This window comes from Podarcis liolepis (genome assembly GCF_965112155.1).
Source record: "Podarcis liolepis genome assembly, chromosome: 10".
NCBI lineage: Eukaryota > Metazoa > Chordata > Lepidosauria > Squamata > Lacertidae > Podarcis > Podarcis liolepis.
The window spans coordinates 72709025-72728296 of NC_139562.1; the positions used below are offsets into that span (position 1 = coordinate 72709025).

General features: G+C 47.1%; 1 protein-coding gene across 5 annotated transcripts in view; it reads left to right on the forward strand.

Moving 5' to 3' along the window:
* FAM107B (family with sequence similarity 107 member B) overlaps nt 1-19272 on the forward strand; it is a 130639-nt gene that overhangs the window by 73516 nt on the left and 37851 nt on the right. Inside the window, exon 1 of one of the 5 annotated variants that reach the window (XM_083464236.1) lies at nt 2092-2445. The exons of 2 other annotated variants lie outside the window; for them this stretch is intronic. The gene's annotated coding sequence lies outside the window, so the exon portion shown is untranslated. Of the gene's footprint in view, nt 1-2091; nt 2446-4733; nt 4828-8085; nt 8181-19272 lie in introns of those variants that run through there. 2 more of the 5 variants (XM_083464237.1, XM_083464238.1) reach the window with 2 other exon arrangements.

The following is a 19272-nucleotide window of genomic DNA, read 5'->3' on the forward strand; positions in this document are numbered from 1 at the left end:
AGAACTGTTAGAACCCAATACTAAGAATTTGTCAAGAATGTATAACTTGTTGCTGAAATGGAATACACAAGATGAAACAGTGAAATCAGCTATGATAAAGTGGGCACAAGACATTGGTCATAACATTATGTTTGCTGACTGGGAACAGTTGTGGACCACCGGTATAAAATTTACGGCATGTAATGCCTTAAGAGAGAATATTATGAAAATGATTTACAGGTGGTACATGACCCCAGTCAAGCTTGCAAAAATTTACCATTTGCCTGATAATAAATGTTGGAAATGTAAAGAAATTGAAGGTACTTTTTTTCACCTTTGGTGGACGTGCCTGAAGATTAAGGCTTTCTGGGAAATGATATATAATGAAATGAAAAAGGTACTTAAATGTACTTTTCCCAAGAAACCAGAGGCCTTACTCTTGGGCATTGTCGGCCAATTGGTGTCAAAGAAAGATAGAACTTTTTTTATGTATGCAACAACAGCAGCAAGAATACTCATCGCAAAGTATTGGAAGACACAAGATCTACCCACTCTGGAAGAATGGCAGATGAAGGTGATAGACTATATGGGACTGGCTGAAATGACTGGCAGAATCCAAGACCAGGGGAAAGAGATGGCGGAAGAAGATTGGAAGAAATTTAAAATTTATCTTAAGAAATATTGTAAAATTAATGAGTGTTAAAATGTTGTGGTTATAGAAAGTAAGGGATTACAGCTGAAAAAGATTAAGTAAAAGAAAACAAAAGGAAACAATTGGATAAAATTAAGGGGGAGGATTTGCTGAAACAAATTTGGAAATTGGAATGCAGAAAGGGGAGGTATGAGGAGGTCGGTGAAGCAAGGTTTAAGAAAAAAGAGGATTTGAAATTATACATGTTTGCTTGTTTTTGTGTGTGCATGTTTGTATTGTGTAATATGTGTGTTTTTATAATTTGTGAAAATTCAATAAATATTTATAAAAAAATATATATATAGTAAACTCCCACAATGAGGTCTCTGTTATTCTTCTCTCCCTTAATTTTGACCCAAATGCTCTCACTTTGGCTTTGAGGATCTAAATCTTGGATCTCTTCACAGGTATACACATCCCTGACATATAACGCCACTCCTCCTCCTTTCTTGTCTGGTCTGTTTCTCCGAAATAGATTGTATCCCCCCCCCCCATTATTACATTCCAATCGTGGGACTTATCCCACCAGGTTTCAGTGATGCCTATTATGTCATATTTAGTTTGCTGTACCAAGAGCTCAAGCTCATCTTGTTTATTTCCCATGCTTTGCGCATTAGTGTACAGACATTGTACAGATGTTTTACCTGAACAGGATTCTCAAAATTTGCCACATTTATGAAGTACATAAACGGAACCCATCACTTGCCTTAAACTTCTTGATTGTAAAAAAGTGCAAACAAGTAAGAAGTACGGCAAATGTCTTGTTCCATGTATCAACCAATCTTATTTTGTAATGCGGCAATAAAGCATATATTGGGGGAATGCCTTCCACAACGCCATCTTCACAGATGCAATGAGAAGGAATGCCCACAGAACCCATCTAAAACCAGGGGCAGAATCTGCTGAAACATCAGCAAAGTGGATGTTTTCCTTAAGGGGAATTTATGGAAACCTCTGATAAAAATAGGATTCAAAGCCACGGTTGACCTTTATCCTAGCAGGCAGATTTCAGAGCTGGCGCGTTGCTCCATCTCTAATCTTTATTTGTAATTGCGCTTATGTATTCCTGCAAAACCACCCAAGGCATTTGTTGAAAGAAAACTAGGTTAGAGGCTTTATTAATGAATAACGTTTGCATTTGGGGGGGGAAAGGTTTCCTTTAAAGGCTTAATTGGGGAGGGAAAAGAATCCTTTTGACTTTCCACTTTGCTAGGGGAGGCTTCTTCTCCAATCTCAGCCGGCCGACAGCGCCGGCCCCCTCCTGGGGCTCCGGGTCCGCCGGCCTCTTGCCGGGTCTCCGCGCGGCGCAGCTCCCACCGACGGCGGGCAGAAGGCAGCGGGCCTCGCTCTTCCGGCAGTGGGCGCCGCCGGGCTCCTTTTCGGCCACCGCGCTCTGCGGAAGCTGATTGGAGACTCGCGCGGAAAGCAGCCCGGTTCGGGGCGCCTTCCTGCCCGACGGTCCGCCTGAGACGCCGCCGCCGCGCTTCTCGCGCGCCCCAAACAACAAAGGCGGCGGCGGCGGCGGCGGCGGGCGGAGGGGCCGAGACACAAAGCGGCGGAGCGGGGCGGAGCCGCGGCCCGTGAGTCAGCAGCCCGCGCGCCGGCGGGATCCGCCCCGCGGCGCCTGCAAGGCGAGCCCGGGCGCCGAGCGAGCGAGCAGCGAGGAGCGAGGGACGGACGAGCGAGCGAGCGAGCGCGGGAAGGAGCCGCCGCGCGGAGCCAGACCCGCCTTGGCGCCCCGACGAGGCTCCGGCCGGAGGAGAGCGCGCCCCGAGGTGAGGGTTTGGCGGCGGGCGGGCGCGCGGGGCACGTGCGGGCGGAGGGCGCGCGCCGGACGCCGAGGTTCCCCCAAGCGAGGGCGGGCGAGGAGCTGCTCTCCATCCCCGCTTCCTCGCGCCCGCCTCGCCTTTGTCCTCCTCGGGGCGCCCGGCTTTGTCCGCCGAGGGAGGCTCGGAGGAGCCGCGCGGAGACCGCCAAGAGGGGCGGGTTGCGAGAGCGGAGTCGCTTCAGAGTCTGGTGGCGCTGCTTTGCCCAACCTCCCTCCGCGGAGCTTTCTCCTTCCTTCCTTCCTTCTTTCTCCCCCCCCCCCCGAGTGGCGCCTCTTCGCTGTCCGGCTTCAAAGGGCTCCTGGGCTGCCTCGGGCTGCGGCTCCCCGGCTCCCCTTTCGGCGCTTCCCGGCGCGCCCCCTGCGCGGGTCTGGGGCGCGCCTGGTCCCTTTGTGAGTGGGGCGGGGGCCGCGAGGCGCTTAGGCCCTTCAGTGGGCGACGCTTCTTGGCGACGGCGGGGCAGAGTGCGGCCCCTTCCCCCGGAGTTGTGCGGGAAGGAGGCGACAGGGATGACTTGGCCTGCCTCAATTCAATCGGCGGGGGTTTTGTTTTAATGCACATAGCAGTGGTTTGGGCTTAAGCCCGATGCGAAGGGCGACGTGCGCGTGTGCGCTTTTCCCTTTTTGTACTTATTTCGGAGCTTGCCAGTTGGTGTGGGAACGTGGAATACGAAGTGCTCAATTCCAGCCTCCGTGTCGCGCCGCCAGTCCAAAGTGGCTGCAGATGTTCTTGCACATGGGGTACCGCTCTGGGGCCTGCGCTTTCGGCGACCTTGCAGGGAATGCTACCTCTGCGCATGGGACTTAGAAGGACTGTATGTGTGAGAGAGAAACTTTCCCATAAACTGTACACACCCCAAACTGAACTGTAATGGCAGATAACGAATTCTGTTGCCTTCTTCCCAGATGACGCTGAACTCCAACTCCCGTCTTCCCAGACATCATAGCCCATTGTCAGGGGGGGATGAGAGTTGGAGGCCGGCGAGATTGGAGGGCCAACTCAGCTCCAAGGTTGCAGGTTCAATCCCTGGACGGGACAGCTGCAGATTCCTGCATTGGGGGTGGGGGTGGGCTAGATGAGCCTCAGGGTCCCTTCCAGCTCCACAGTTCTCTCATTCTGTATGGCCTCCTATGCCAGAAGAAGGGCATTAAGCCTTTAAATGCAATCAGTGACTTGCAAGTGTTGCTTCATAAGGTTTGGAGCCGAGTCTTGTTGATGCTGCCAGAGGGTATCAGGAATTCCCTGGCTGGGGGTCTGTTCATCCACTCCCTCATTCCGTCTCCAGCAGCCAGGTGTGTTGTCTGGGCACTTGCAAGCAAGACATGATAGTAGGGATCTCTCCTATCTGGTATTCAGATGCCCCTGAACTTGGAGGCACCACTGGGCAAGGTGGCTGCTTGTCCCTTACTAGACCTGCCCCCCACGTTCCTCAAATCTGCTTAAAAAACTTTTCTGCACACGTCTCCTTTGCAGTGTTTCCCATAAATTAGTTTTGTGAAGAGGAAACTCTTCTTTTGCAATTTCTGAACCCGCTTCCAGTAAACTTTATTGAGGGGAGTAGGAGTTCTACAACTGAGAAGGGAGGGAAAAGCTTTTTTCTCCAAACCACTAATATGTAATTTTATAAATCTGTCACGCCTCCCCCATACCTAGTTGTCTCGCTACTCAAAACCAGAAAATGTGGTCTTAAATCATGAGTAATCATGTAAATTCTTGCACGTATCTTACGTACCATTTGTTTCTCTTTGGAAGTCCCCTCAACCCTTCTCTGTAAAAACCAAAACAATAAGGATCATTTCTGTCTGGCTCTGTCTCTGTTCTCCAAGAAGTGATGTTAGCTGCTTCACTTGCTGAGCCTGGGAAGTCCACTATTGCTATTGTGGGTTTATCTAAAGTATTTGAGTACTTTGGTGGCACTTACACCCCCAGGCCGCCTTTGCCTGGGGGCATTTAAAGAATGCAAAGGAAGGTTGGTAGAAGCAGCTGCTGGGCCACAAGGAAGGGAACTGCAGCAGACGTGGAGCCAGTTGGAAGCAACGGAGCCAGTTGGAAGCAACCAACCCCAACCAACCCGTAGGGGAAACTCCTGTGCTTCTCTTTCAGTTGGGGTGTTGCAGGAGGTTAAAATTGTGATGTGCAGTCACTTGATTGGCCCATTGAATCTTCTTGATCTCCCTCCCCCTCTGACTTCTTGTAACTTTTAACTGTGCCTCTTCCTTCCTAACCGACGAGTGCTGGAGCTGGTTAACATGGGTTCATCCTGAATATTTTCGCTGCTTCAGGAGCCACTAACTCTAGAGGGCTTTGCCTGCAGCAACACCTGTTGCACTGGTAAGTTCAAAAGAGCAAAAAGCAACCTGTTCGTTGCTGTTCCGAATACTTTTGGCCATGCTGAGAAGTGAGCATTTTGTGGCAAGCCGTATGCGTGACAGCCTGAAATTGTCTGAAGTGACTATTAAATATTTGTCAATACATAGTTTTTGCTCTATATGCACACTGTCTAATCTGCCCCTGGAATAGTTGGGCTGACTTAGGTGAAGGTGTGTTTCTTCTGTTTTTATTTTTAGTATCATGCATATAAGGTGTCCAGCACTTGGCAGAGGAGTCAGAGAGCAGTATTGTCTTACAGAGCTGGGTTCAGTGTACCTTGTGCAGCCGCAGCAAAAGAGAGGATGGTCAACAAAGGCAGGAAAGGACCTTTGAAAGGAAATCAAGTTTCTTAGTGAAGCAGCAGCTGGGCAAAGAAAGGAGGCTTGAGGGCTAAATTATGTGTTGCATTTTGCACCCTGACTTTAACCAATGAACTCAAGAATGGCATGCCAGAAATTTTGCAGAGCAGGCTGGCTCTGCTCTTCCTCCCCAGTCAGGTGGTGATGCTCCTGAATCCCAGGTGCTGGAAACCGAGGCGGAGGCGGCTCGTGCCTTCGGGTCCTGCTTGCCGCTTTCCCCCAGGTATCTGGTCGGCCACTGTGAGAACAGGACGCTGGACTAGATGAGTCCTTGGCCGGATCCAGCAGACTCCTTGTAGTCCTGATACAATTGCATTTTACGCCTGCAAAACTTCTGTGAGTTAGATTTAAGTTAAGAGGGAAGGGGCCAAGCACATCCCTCTGAGCTTCATGGCTGAGTGGGGAATTTGTGCCGGGGTCTCCTCAACGCAAGATTTCTCCTTCTTGCCCTGCTTCAGCTCTCCTTGGAGATTGACTACAAATCTGCAGAGGTTGACCTCAAAATGAGGTTTGCTTGGAAGCTGTTATGAAAAAGCAGAGTTTTGGACAAGACGTACTTGGCTTGGGATGGGACTGTGACTATAGGAGCGTGTTTGATTCTTGATGGCTGGAGTCACGATGGGTAGGCAGCAAATTTATGGTGTCCCCCACTGCGTGCCTTTATTTCTTCCTCATAGAACAAAGTGGCTGCCATGATGGGGCATTGTTTGTTTTGTTTTGCTTTTGTTCTTGTTTTTATTATGTATTTTGTGTTTTATCTTGTATTTTATGCTGTCCTGAGATCTTCAGATGAAGGGCAGTATACAAATTATATATATAAACACACACTTAAATTAAGTTCTGTGTGTGTGAGTTACAAGTGGCACTTGGGGACACTCCTGCAGTGAAAAAGGAGTCTACCTTTTACCCTCAGGACTGGAGTCCCGGCCACATGCATGCCTGCTGATACAGATAAAAAGTTCCCTCAAAGCAAACTCCCCTCAGGCAAACTCCCCCCTTGGCGGGGGGGGGGGGCAGCTGCTTCCCCCCATCAAGTAAACAAACAAAAATACTTAACTAACTGGCCAATTGTGTTTCAGACAGCTGGGTTCTGCCCCCCTGTCAGGAATGCCGCCTGTGCCCCTGCCCCTGCCCCTGCCCCTGCCAGCTTGTTGCTTCTTCCTTCCTGCCTACAACTCTTCCACCAATAAATAAACTCCTTGGTGCAGTTCTCCTTAAGGCAGCAAGCCTTGACCTGGGCTGCACCACTTCAGACTCCCTTCCACGGAGGATAAGGCTATGGAGTAGCTCCCCTGTCAGGCAGCATGCTGAGAATCCCAGGTAGGAAGAACTCCATTGCTTCCCAGTCCTGCCTGTGGGCTTTCCATGGGCGCCTGGTTGGCCATGGGGAGATGAGCAGGAGTGTCTAGAATGGTCCCTTGGCCTGATCCAGAAGAATATCTCTATTCAAATAATACCCTGCATAGCTGCAAACCAGGGAGAAAGTTCTCCATCCTGGTCCCCAACATGCTAGCATTTAACGTTCCAGCTGTTTTCCTTTTGAATGTGAGCCCCCCCCCCCAGCTGTAGCGTGCAAACACAGGCACCACCACACCCACACACCCGCAGTGAGTACCAGGCCCTGGTTCTGGCTAAAGGCACTGGTTTTATAAGTATTGCAGTCATTCTGTGCCAGCAGATGCGGGATGATGCAGTGTCACCACTGAAGTCCACTCCTTCAGTTAGAAGGCTTGGTTTTGGTCTAAACGATGGGAATGACACAGCCACCCATCCATTCATACAGTGCCCTTTCTGTATAATAGCCGTGTGACCTCATATTTGCTTACTGTCCTTTGTCCTGCTGAAAATTAATAAAAATCACATTATTGAAGGCAGGGTGTCAAGACGGGCATCTGCTGGTACGGAGTGACCACATGGGGCTCATGGTCCTGAGCTCACAGAATGCTTAAAAATGCAGGTGTTTTGGGAGTGATAGAATAGGCACCAAACAAACTAGGTTGGAAGAGATTCACCACAAAAAGCTCAGCACATAAAAAAGTTACATTGATCTTTATCTTATCACCATCTTTCAAAAAACAACAAATGAATGTTTGTTCCCTTGCCTCCGTTCATTCACATGCGTCCATCTCCTCCTGACAGCCTGTGCTCTTGCTGCCCTGCAGGCAGATTGCAACCACAAACACACTGAACTTTCAATTGCTGCAACTGAGATTATTTTGCAGTGACTAGTTTTATGAAATAGTTCTGTGTTTAGGTAGTGCTGGCTTTGCATTCCTTTTTATTAAGGACTTTACAGTAAAAAACTATAAATGGGGAACAATTCCGCAGCAAAATGCATTTTGGAAAACAATTTGGGGAACAATTCCGCAGCAAAATGCATTTTGGAAAAACAAGCCTCTTCCAGTTCCCTCTCAATGTGGCCAAGATTGGCCAGTTATAATGCAGGTTCCACAAATATCAACTGATGCACATTAACCCGTCTTCATAAGTTGTTTGGGACCTTTCCCAATATTAAACATTTCCAAACTGAAATATAATTTTTAAGTGATGGTGGTGGAACTTGTTTTTAGTATTTTTCACAGTGTAAGCGATAAAGTCATTTCAAACAGGGAAATGTGGTTCTGGTTTCACTGGGCTTTGATCATGTGCATCTGGTGGGTACGTTTCTCTGCTGCCCGCTTCCAGAGCTTCCTGTACCAACGGTCTATGGCATCTGTAGAGTTTTTCCCAATTGTGTAATAAGCAATCTAGCTGCATAAAAAACACAAGCTCTTTTTGTCTCTTCTGTGTCTTCTTCAAACGTGGAAAGCAATCTTAGCTTGGGAGTCATTTACTCCCTGAATTTGGACCCACAGGTGCTTCTCGCTAGTGCTTATGCCAGCCCTGAAAAGTAGGCCAGTGCTGAGACCCTCCTTCGACATTTTGTGGCAGGAGGCGGAGGATGGAGGCTCTTAGGTAAGCCAGGTGACGTCAGGTCTGTGAGCTGTGTCTTGGCTTTGAAGACAGAAGGAAAGTTCAGGGATAAATACTAAATCAATACATGATAAAAGTGGGGAAAAGAAGTCTCTCCATGGCCACCTTTTTGTTTTCCTCCATTTTTGGGCAGCTAATGTTTACAAACAACAAGGTGGCTTCTGCCACCAAACAGACGAGACTAATGGAGCCTTCAGAGGGGCAGTTTTTTATTCTGTGAATCACCCTGAGATCTTTGATGAAGATGTTCCACTTGGCCCATATATTGTGTGTGGCACAAGCATGGTGGAAAGACATGATTGCGGCTTGGTGTAGTGGTCAGAGTTTTTGACCAGGCCTGGGAAGACACGTTCGGCCATGAAGTTCTCTGTTCGAACTGTGGGCTGAGAGAAGGGGCCTGGCTCACTCTCTCTGGCAAGGTGTCCATAAGGATAACATTGTGTGGGTCCCACAGTCACTGCCTTGAGCCCCTTGGAAGAAAGTTGGGCTAGGAATGTAATAAATAAAATTTGTAAGCCCAGGGCTCTCTTCCTATTACCATCAGAGAGAGGAAACTTGAATTCCAGTGTTGACTTCACCTTTCAGTAAAGTAAAACCTAAGTATCCCACATGTTCTCTTGACTTCCTTCTAGGTAGGCACAGTTAAGATGGAAAACAGCATGACGACACATTCTTCTCAGTGTGTTTTAGAAGGTAGTGGAGAGAGTCTTCTGTAGGTTAGGTTTATTCTCTTAGTTGTTTTGTCTTTACCTTTATTTTGCTGTTGTCCCAGGTCTTCAATCCAGGCCCCCCAAAGAGCTTGGTGTGGGCTTGTCTGTTCTTTAACATCGGGTATCATCAACAGGGAGAAACTGGGTTGCTGGCTGTCGCATCAGATAAGGCTCTGGGGCCAGTTTGCCCTCTCTGCTGAAGAATTTCAAGAACCAGTTATGCAAAACCAGCGGGTTTCAGGCACACCTTTAGAAACATGTCTGCATAATCATTGTTCCAGGTAACCACAGTCAGGTTGCTATAGCATTGCCATGGTAGCCTGTTGGTACCATGTAATTTCAGTGGGAAAATCTAGTCATTCCTTTTCTGATCAATACTGTTCTTGGGGGGAGTCCAGTGCATTGTGGTAGCGATACTCCTTGAAAGGTGGCCTCTATCCGTCTTACTCTAGTGAACCCTGCAGAGCCAGTAACCCTTTGTCAAGTGCTGGGAGCAGGAGGGCTTAGAACAGAGTACCTGCCATGGAGAAGATTCCTGCTGCCTGCTATCCAGTCTAGAGGCTGCGGGTGGATGGGAGTCGTGGGAATGGGGAATTCTGCAGTGGAGGAAAGGGGCAAGCGGGGACGCCTCTGGGCACAAGCCACACCGCCCAGGTCATGCCGCAGTGTTTTGCTTGGACTGAGGCCGCCAGCAGCTCCCTGCAGAGGCACTTGTGGGACGGGGGATTTGGTAAGAGGAAGAGGCGAGAGTGAGGCTGCAGCAAGCAAAGAACGGGGTGGGGGAGAGGAAGTGAGGAAATTTAGCCACCTGAGTGAGGAAAGGAGGGAGGCTGGAGAGTTGTGACAGATCTTGAAGGAGAGGAAAAGGAGAAGTTCCTGCCCGCCCGCCCCAAATGCTATGGTCTTCTTCCCCTCCTGCCAGGCCTTCTGCTGAGCCAGAAAACATCTCCTCCCTTCTGTGAGGAAGATAAGATGCAGGAAGGAAATTTAGAAAGAGAGAGATGGTTCATCGTTTTACTGATAATAAACTTGGGAGTAAGGGAGGGATTAATCAAATTGGCTATTGGGCTTTCTTTTATTGATTGAGTTTCTCTTTGTGCATCTAAATGCGGGAATGAAAGAAGAAATTAATCAGCTGTGTATCATGTAATGGCCTCCTTGGCATAGGCTTCCGACTAGGAGGAAGACGGGGCTGGAAAGGGAGGAGGGATGGAAGAAACAGGCAGTTTGCAGAGAGCAGCAAAGAGATACAGAGAGATAAGAAGAAGTCTTTGCCCTCTGAAACAAAATAAAAAAATTCCTTCCAATCTGCCTAAAATGGGATGTCCTGCGTCAACATTTTGTGATTGGTGGGCCTCAGTAGTTTTTTATCTTTTCGAGAAGACTCGGGTAAGGAAATCTGAGAAACCCCACCTGAAAGTATTGTTCGCCAAGCATGCAAATAAGGCTGAGTTGAAGCTTGGGGTTGCTGTTTAGCAGCTGCTGATGTCAAAAGGGGATTGAATGCTGACCCCCCCCCCAAATAATAATTGCTAGACCCTAGTTTAGTGGCATGTGACTGGGCTGCAGTGAGCCTCGGACTCATATGTTTCTCTCTTTCTCAGCACAGTTGCGAGAAGTTCATACGCTTGGCCTTCTAGTTTAGATTGAAGCTTGCTGTGTTAACCTAACCGTAAACTGTAGTTTATCTGAACTATGGTTTGTTTTGAACAAGCCAACTTCAATTCATGGGTTATGAAGCTGTCCTGCTTGAAAAAAACAAAGTTAATGTTAACCACAATTTAGCATGTTGACCAGATCCTTCACTGTGGTTAACCAAAGCTGCTGGGATCCTATGCAGAGAGATGAAGGGGAGCCCAAACCTCATTGCAGCTTGTCTGCATCATACTAAATGATGGTGGTCATTGCCTCTTCCCTTCTCTGCCTCCCCCCACCAAAAAAAAACACAAAACAAAACAAGGGAGAAATTGTGTGATTACCTTATGCAGCCCTTGGAGTGTGGTGTGTGGAGAAATTTTATCTTGGAAGAAAAATTGCAGGATATCAAGACTTACTTTGCCCTCTTCATGTGGGAACCAATGACACTGCAAACAATAGCCTCCAGAAGATCAAAAGAGACTACGAGGCTCTCGGCAGGAAATTGAAGCAACTAAATGCACAAATTGTCATCTCGTCTGTCCTCCCAGTTGAACGACGTGGCCCAGGGAGAGAGGGGAAAATAGTGGAAGTGAACAGCTGGCTTCGCAAATGGTGTAAACAGGAACGGTTTGGATTCTTAGATCACGGACTGCAGTTTCTTGAAGATGGACTTCTGGCAAGTGATGGGCTGCACCTCACAACGGTTGGGAGAAATGTTTTTGCCAAAAATCTCAGAAACCTCATCAGGAGGGCTTTAAACTGACTAATGTGGGGGAGGGAGACAGTGCTCCTGAAGGTAGGAGTCTATCAATTAATGAAGATGATCATCCAAATGTCATAGACCAAATGGAGCAAACAGCACGCGGACCTAGTGGAGGGAGGAAAAAATCCTTAAATAAGAGACACGGGGGAATGATTAATGGACTTCAATGTCTGTACACTAATGCGCAAAGCATGGGAAATAAACAAGATGAGCTTGAGCTCTTGGTACAGCAAACTAAATATGACATAATAGGCATCACTGAAACCTGGTGGGATAAGTCCCACGATTGGAATGTAATAATGGGGGGATACAATCTATTTCAGAGAAACAGACCAGACAAGAAAGGAGGAGGAGTGGCGTTATATGTCAGGGATGTGTATACCTGTGAAGAGATCCAAGATTTAGAACCTCAAAGCCAAAGTGAGAGCATTTGGGTCAAAATTAAGGGAGAGAAGAATAACAGAGACCTCATTGTGGGAGTTTACTATAGATCCCCAAGCCAAACGGAGGACATAGATGCTGCCTTCCTGGAACAGATGGCCAAGTATGCAAAAGGAAGGGAGATAGTAGTAATGGGGGACTTCAATTACCCGGATATTTGTTGGACGTCAAACTCAGCCAAGAGCATAAGGTCAAACAGATTCCTCACTGGCCTTGCAGACAACTTCATTGTCCAGAAAGTGGGAGAAGCAACAAGAGGAACAGCCATTTTAGATCTGGTCCTAACCAATGTTGATGACCTGGTTAGTGGGGTAGATGTGGAAGGATCATTAGGCGCGAGTGATCATGCTCTTCTGAAGTTTACTATACAGCGGAAAGTAGCAGCCAAGCATACTAGGACTCAATTTCTTGACTTTAAGAAAGCCAACTTCATAAAACTTAGGGAAGTGCTGGGTGAGATCCCATGGACAGCAATACTAAAAGGAAAGGGAGTTCATGATGGCTGGGAGTTTGTTAAGAGGGAGATAGTAAAAGCACAACGTCAGGCAATACCAATGAGACGAAAACATGGAAGATGCCTAAAGAAACCAGGGTGGCTATCTAAAGCACTTTTAACTGAATTAAGATTAAAAAAGGATGTGTACAAAAAATGGAAAAGGGGGGAAACCACCAAAGAGGAATTCAAACAAATAGCCAGCACGTGTAGACACAAAGTCAGAAAAGCTAAAGCACAGAATGAACTCAGGCTTGCTAGAGAGGTTAAAAGCAACAAAAAAGGTTTTTATGGGTATGTTCGTAGCAAAAGGAAGAACAAAGAAACAGTGGGGTCACTCAGAGGAGAAGATGGTGAAATGCAAACAGGGGACACAGAAAGGGCTGAACTCCTCAATGCCTTCTTTGCCTCAGTCTTCTCCGATAAAGAAAACAATGCCCGACCTGAAGAATTTGGAGCAAATGATTCAGCAAAGGAAACACAGCCCAGAATAACTAAGGAGATAGTACAAGAATATTTGGCTAGATTAGATGTATTCAAGTCTCCAGGGCCAGATGAACTGCATCCAAGAGTATTAAAAGAACTGGCAGATGTGATCTCAGAACCACTGGCAGTCATCTTTGAGAATTCCTGGAGAACAGGCGAAGTCCTGGCAGACTGGAGGAGGGCAAATGTTGTCCCTATTTTCAAAAAGGGGAAAAGAGAGGACCCAAATAATTACCGCCCAGTCAGTCTGACATCAATACCAGGGAAGATTCTGGAACAGATCATTAAGCAAACAGTCTGTGAGCACCTAGAAAGGATTGCTGTGATCACCAATAGTCAGCATGGATTTCTGAAAAATAAGTCATGTCAGACTAACCTGATCTCGTTTTTTGACAGAATTACAAGCCTGGTAGATGAAGGGAACGCAGTGGATGTAGCCTACCTTGATTTCAGCAAGGCATTTGACAAGGTGCCCCATGATATTCTTGTAAAGAAGCTGGTAAAATGCGGTCTTGACTATGCTACCACTCAGTGGATTTGTAACTGGCTGACTGACCGAACCCAAAGGGTGCTCATCAATGGTTCCTCTTCATCCTGGAGAAGAGTGACTAGTGGGGTGCCACAGGGTTCTGTCTTGGGCCCGGTCTTATTCAACATCTTTATCAACGACTTGGATGATGGACTCAAGGGCATCCTGATCAAATTTGCAGATGACACCAAACTGGGAGGGGTGGCTAACACCCCAGAGGACAGGATCACACTTCAAAACGACCTTGACAGATTAGAGAACTGGGCAAAAACAAACAAGATGAATTTTAACAGGGAGAAATGTAAAGTATTGCACTTGGGCAAAAAAAATGAGAGGCACAAATACAAGATGGGGGACACCTGGCTTGAGAGCAGTACATGTGAAAAGGATCTAGGAGTCTTGGTTGACCACAAACTTGACATGAGCCAACAGTGTGACGCGGCAGCTAAAAAAGCCAATGCAATTCTGGGCTGCATCAATAGGAGTATAGCATCTAGATCAAGGGAAGTAATAGTGCCACTGTATTCTGCTCTGGTCAGACCACACCTGGAGTACTGTGTCCAGTTCTGGGCACCACAATTCAAGAAGGACACTGACAAACTGGAACGTGTCCAGAGGAGGGCAACCAAAATGGTCAAAGGCCTGGAAACGATGCCTTATGAGGAACGGCTAAGGGAGCTGGGCATGTTTAGCCTGGAGAAGAGGAGGTTAAGGGGTGATATGATAGCCATGTTCAAATATATAAAAGGATGTCACATAGAGGAGGGAGAAAGGTTGTTTTCTGCTGCTCCAGAGAAGCGGACACGGAGCAATGGATCCAAACTACAAGAAAGAAGATTCCACCTAAACATTAGGAAGAACTTCCTGACAGTAAGAGCTGTTCGACAGTGGAATTTGCTGCCAAGGAATGTGGTGGAGTCTCCTACTTTGGAGGTCTTTAAGCAGAGGCTTGAGAACCATATGTCAGGAGTGCTCTGATGGTGTTTCCTGCTTGGCAGGGGGTTGGACTCGATGGCCCTTGTGGTCTCTTCCAACTCTATGATTCTATGATTCTAAAGATTTGGACAGAATCTGTCTATCACCCATGCTATCAACAAAATTTTAGGAGAAAATGAACATGAAAGTAGGCTGATAATATATGTACTTAACACTCTCACACCACTCCAAGACAGGTATTTCGTAACTCCAGAAAAGGTTCTCCCTTTTCAAAATTAAATAGCGAATTTCTTTAAAGGTCCAACATTGGGACCAGCTTGGAAGTTGAGATGAGTTAACATTTCCCCACATTAAAGAGTTGGAGTTCTGCTTGCTTCCTACATTTGATAACTATCCCATTTGTGCCCAGAAGTTTCGAGTCTAAAGGCGGCACAAGAAGCCCAGTGGAGCCAAGAGCTCTTGAAAGCAAAAGGACTTGTAAAGCTTAAAGGTAAAGGACCCCTGGATGGTTAAGTCCAGTCAAAGGAGACTATGGGGTTGTAGCGCTCATCTCGCTTTCAGCCCGAGGGAGCCGACGTTTGTCGACAGACAGCTTCCCAGGTCATGCGGCCAGCATGACAAAATGCTTCTGGTGCAACAGAACACCATGACGGAAGCCAGAGCGCATGGAAACACCGTTTACCTTCCTGTCACAGCAGTTCCTATTTACCTACTTGCTGGGTTGGCAGGAGCGGGGACACAGCAACAGGAACTCACCCCTTCACAGGGATTCAAACTGCTGACCTTCTGATCAGCAAGCCTGAGAGACTCGGTGGATTAGACCACGGCACCACCTGCATTTGTCTGGTATTAAAATATTGGTGTCGTTTTTAATGCAATAGTTTTTAGGTATGTTTTTTAAAAGCTAGCACAAGTATCCTCAGTCACAGCCTTTCTTGTTCCGTTTTGTAAAATGGTAGAAATACAGCTGCTTAAAACTATGGCAGTAAATGACCGATCAGTAATATTAATTAATATGTTTGATTGATTGTGGGTTTTTAACTTGCCCTGGGATCTTACTGTGAAGGGGGGGGGGGGCTAATAAATAGTAATATAGAAGCCTCAAGGCTGAAATGAACAAATACATTCAGCTGATATTTAGAGGAAGTTTGCTGGCAAAGTAAAAGCAAGGCTAAAGCTGTGGTGCAGTTTTCCTGTGCTCAGGAGACCCTTGCCTTCCAGGGCCTTTGCATGTGAGTACAGCAGAGCCCTTCAGAGAGCAGAATACTCTCGAGTTGGGTGTGGCCTGGAGAAACCGGAACACCTTCGTACAGCCAACAGTATATTGGTATGCAAAGCTGTTGTGAGGTGAATGGGGAGTTCTTCACTTGTGATGTAAGAATTTCCATTACAGTGCAGAGAGAGAGACATTGAGAACCAACTAATCTGGCTTCCAAACTCCCAGTTGACGTGCCCAGTATACCTGATAGATGTTAAAAACACAAAATGTGTGTGAAATAGTAGTGGTGAACAATCTCCTCTTTGCAACCTTGAGCAATTCAATACACATAGGAGGGCTGCTAAATGAGTTTGGCAGTTCAAATAGTCCAGGCAGTGCCATCCATCCAATATATTTTTAGATTTTCTTATGGGAAGACTGACTCCGGAGGATGGAATGGACGAGACCAGTTCTTGTGTACTCAAGAAGGCAGTTTCTGCACATGCTGTAGAGGGAAGTGAAGGGCAGGTGAGGCTTGCCAATGGGAAGGAAAACTCTGACCCTAAAGCGCCACTGCCTTGCGGGATATCTTCAGGAGAAGAAAAGGCTCAGGAGTAAGCCCTACACAAATCTGGGGTGGGGTCCTCAATATGGTTAGATGGCGCCTTGTACCCCTCTTTCTGGCAATTCCTGCAGCAAAGCTGGTATTGAATGTCTTGCTCTGCTTACCTTTGGATCACATCAGTGAGGCCAAAAGAGAGGGGGGTTGTATTGTCTGGGCAGCCCAGGACCTCCAGGCACAACGCCCAGGCTAGCGCCCTGGGGAGGTCACTTTGGCACTGCTAACGCAGAGGTCTGGCTTCACCCCTGGAGGCGCACTCCATTGTGCCTCGAAAATATGAATGGTGTTGCCTGGTATTGTTGAGTGCAAAAAATCCACAAAAACCTTAGTGATGCATTGAGTAGAATTTAATTTTTAAAATGCAAATAGCTCTGTGTTAAGGAAGGACCACAGCTCAGTGGTGGAGCTTTTAGCATGCAGGACCAGGTTCAGTCCCCGGCATCTCCAAGTGGGGCTGGGAAAGACTCTGTCGGGAAGCCTGGAGAGCTTTGCCAGTTGCTGTAGAAAACTCGGCTAGATGGAGCGGTGGGTCTGTCTTGGGTTAAGGAGATTCTTATGTTGCTGAGATGCATTCTCAGGGTTACAGCGAAGTGCTTGCGTCTTCAGAAAGCCTGCGCACTGCTCAACTTCCACAGGGTTATGTTCTGGGGATTGCATCTGAAGTCAAAATTGCGTGTAGTCAAAACACATTGGGTGGGATTGCCGGTGCCTTTTTTCCTGGACTGCCTCCCCTTAAATTTTTTATATTTTTTATTGCCAAGCATGTAAAGCTGAATGTGCACAATTGCGCCTAAGTTGCAGACTTACTAGATCATTGTTTGCCCAACTCTCCAAATACGTAAGCATCATATCTGTTTTGATAGCTTACATCCTGTTGTTTGGCCAATTATTACAGGTCCCGAAGGAGACTTGCAGCATAAAAATAGTTGTAAAAATTGAAATATTGACAGTCATAAAATAACAAAGTCTATAATAACATCAAGATTGACAACCATAAAACAATGAAGTCTACAATAATATCAACAGTCACATGATGGGCTTTGCAGTGAAATAAACCTTTCTAGCAATCTGGCTTGTCTATGTGGCTAAAAACTAGCAATGAAGGTGCCTTATGAAGAGTTTCCAAGAAGAGATCCCATCACAGAGAGGCCTTGGCTCTTTGTTGACATCGAGGTTACCCGCTCCAAGAATGTTTTATGAGGGGTTATGCCACCTGGTCAACCAAGGCTTAAAGCCATTTTTTGAAATATAAAGGCAGGAGCCACCGCCTTGATTTGTGCATGAATGCCAGCTAACAACGAGTGAAGCTCTATCTGCACTCTTGTGATGAGCTTTTCCTGTGCCCAGTGAACCAGTTGAAGCTATGGACACGTTTATGATGGGAACTGGAACAGTTGAGTCCTTGGCACCAAGGCAGAGACACTCGCTCATTCAGGGAGGCAGAGTGAGGAGGATGAGTCCTTGCTCTGTCCCAAACACCAAGTGCAGATGATCCTTAATGATTGTATTTCAAACTCAGCAATCAAATATGCCTGAAATATATAAATCTTTACCTTTAGATTGATCTTCCTGTTTCGTGTGTTTTTTTGCTTTGCTGCCAGACTAGAGGAGAGATGAAACAAGAAGAGTTTGCAGAAATTTATGGTCAAGAAATGAGGGAATTGGGCTACCTGGTGGTGGGCAGACCGTAGCTAGCTTCCTGGGATTGGTGATTGCCAAGTACTGCAGATACATTCTTGTGGAGGAGTACTGCAGATACATTCTTGTGGAGGAGGCAGGACTTCCTGTAGTGTTTTAAACCTTGGCTTGGACTGTGATTTCTTCCACTCCCACCCTAAGAATGGAACATCATGTTCAAACTCTCATTGGGACCCCCCCCCCCCATGTTGGGCAAAAGTTTCCTGCACTGCAGGGGGTTGGACTAGATGACCCTTCCAACTCTGCAATTCTATGATTCTGCCCCCACAAGCAAAAGGACCAAGGAATGCTGACCCAAGCTTGTGTTGCCCTCACTGGGGAAGAGGGAGGGAGATACCTTGGCCTGACCAGCTGTGTGAGAGAAGGTGGCTGAGAGTGTGGGTGGGGTTGTGAACTGTGTTACAGGTGTGGTGGGAAACCTCTTAGGTCGGGGTGGGGTGGGGTGGGGTGGGGTGGAGTGGAGGGACTCGTTCTTCCTCTAGTTCCATTGTCAACTGCATTGTTTTGCAGCACCTCCTCGAGTCCTCTGGTAACTGCTGCTGTCTGTCTGCTGGCATGGCAAATGTTCCTTTTTTCTGCTTTCCTTTTTGTGCAAACCGTTACACCACATTGTTTTTCTTGCTGCTGAAGCATTCCCCAGCCTAGAAAGGAAATAAAGAAATAAGCCACAATGGCAAGATAACATTAATTGACCCACCTTCAAGAATTATACGTAGATCAACAGTTGCATAGATGGTAAGGAAATTCTGGGCCGCTTCTGCTTGGCTCTGAGAAACAGGAAACAAATGTGGTGGTTTTCCTGTCAAAACAAGAGGAGGAGGAGGGTGTGTGTGTCATACAAAGCAGGGTGCTCAGAGAGGAGAGAGTTTTGTGTTTAGATATGTGCACAGCCCTCTTAAAACACACAAGGTGCTTGTGTTCCCTGTTGGTTGAAGGTGGAAGGAAATTGCCAAAGAGACATATGTAGTGGAGAGGAGCAGGGCGTTTCTTATTACTCCTGAGGTACAACAGTAGGGATCATTTAAAAATCAAACCCCCAGCTGTGGTGTGCCCTGCTGGGAAGTAACAGACCAAAATTGGGGGTGTCTGTGATGTAGACTTCATTCTCTTGATTATTATTTTTTAAACCAATGTGCTTGCAGCAAAAGGGAAATGCATTGTCCTGGCAAGAGGTGGGCTTGCAGAATTTAATGTTTCCCAAATGTGTGAAAGGAAAAAGACATGTCTCTCTCTCACACACCGGCCCTATATTAGAAGGATCCACACTTGTTTGTCACCCCTGGACTGCATTGTCAAAGTTTCATGTATTTTAATCACCTCAAATGTCAATTGCAGGCAATCAGTCTTATCACCTCAAGAGCCACAGATCCGTTCACCAAGGTTGCCCTGACTTAGCATCTCTTTCACTCTGGTGGGCATGAAGCTTAGTTGAGTTGGAAGGAGCCTCTCTGCCCCCATGGAAGCCAGGCAGGCGGACCAGCTCCTTCCCACAGTATCAGTGGCTGGTCAGTCTCAGCAGCTTTGAAGCTCAGTGTGCTGTCAGGCGAGTGTCCGTGAGCG